The sequence below is a fragment of the Pteropus alecto genome, unplaced genomic scaffold, assembly GCF_000325575.1.
Source record: "Pteropus alecto unplaced genomic scaffold, ASM32557v1 scaffold19, whole genome shotgun sequence".
Taxonomy (NCBI): Eukaryota; Metazoa; Chordata; class Mammalia; order Chiroptera; family Pteropodidae; genus Pteropus; species Pteropus alecto.
Genome location: NW_006442490.1, coordinates 364,961 through 365,619, shown reverse-complemented (window position 1 = coordinate 365,619; position 659 = coordinate 364,961). Strand labels below are relative to the sequence as shown.

The window sequence follows — 659 nt, the reverse complement described above, 5'->3', positions numbered from 1 at the left end:
AAATTGCTCTTCATTCAGTTTGCCAGTCTTTCTTCTAGGAGTCTCTCAAAAGGCCGTCTGCTCTATTAAATGATGGCCACAGCCATTCAGCTGCTGAATACTCCAGCTTAGTTCTTCTTTATTTAAAATTAAGGAGTGAAGAGAGATGACTTACTAGATCTCCAACATTTGAAAATGGTTCTCAAAGGGTTACCTTGCTTTCCGTTCCCTTTCTTCTTGTCACTAACTGTGACAACATTGGTATTTGGTTTAAAAAGGTATGGAAGAGTCTATGGCCATGCTACCCTGAACAAGCCTGATCCTGTCTGATCTCAGAAGCTAAGCAGGGTCGGGCCTGGTTAGTATTTGGATGGGAGACCACCTAAGAAGACCAGGTGCTGTAGGCATAAAAAAAATAAGGGATTATAAGCTGACAAGGTACTTGCAATCTGTGAGGTCAACCAAGGGTTGCCTCGCCAATAAAATAAAATAAATAAAAAAAGGTATGAAAGGTCTGCTTTATGATTACACTTTTGGATGGTGACTAACCCATTTATTTCTGTTATGATATATCAGTCCTTAACACCACTGAAAAAGGTTTTCCCTCATCTTTATTTTAAAATATTAATCATCTCAACTATGAAAACCTTATCAAAAAAAGTCTATCAAATTTAAATGTT

The 659-nt window shown here is 37.5% G+C and overlaps 1 pseudogene; it reads left to right on the top strand.

Annotated features, from left to right (window-relative positions):
• The first annotated feature begins 267 nt into the window (after positions 1-267).
• LOC112470904 lies at positions 268-386 on the top strand (annotated as a pseudogene).
• Positions 387-659: the final 273 nt, after the last annotated feature.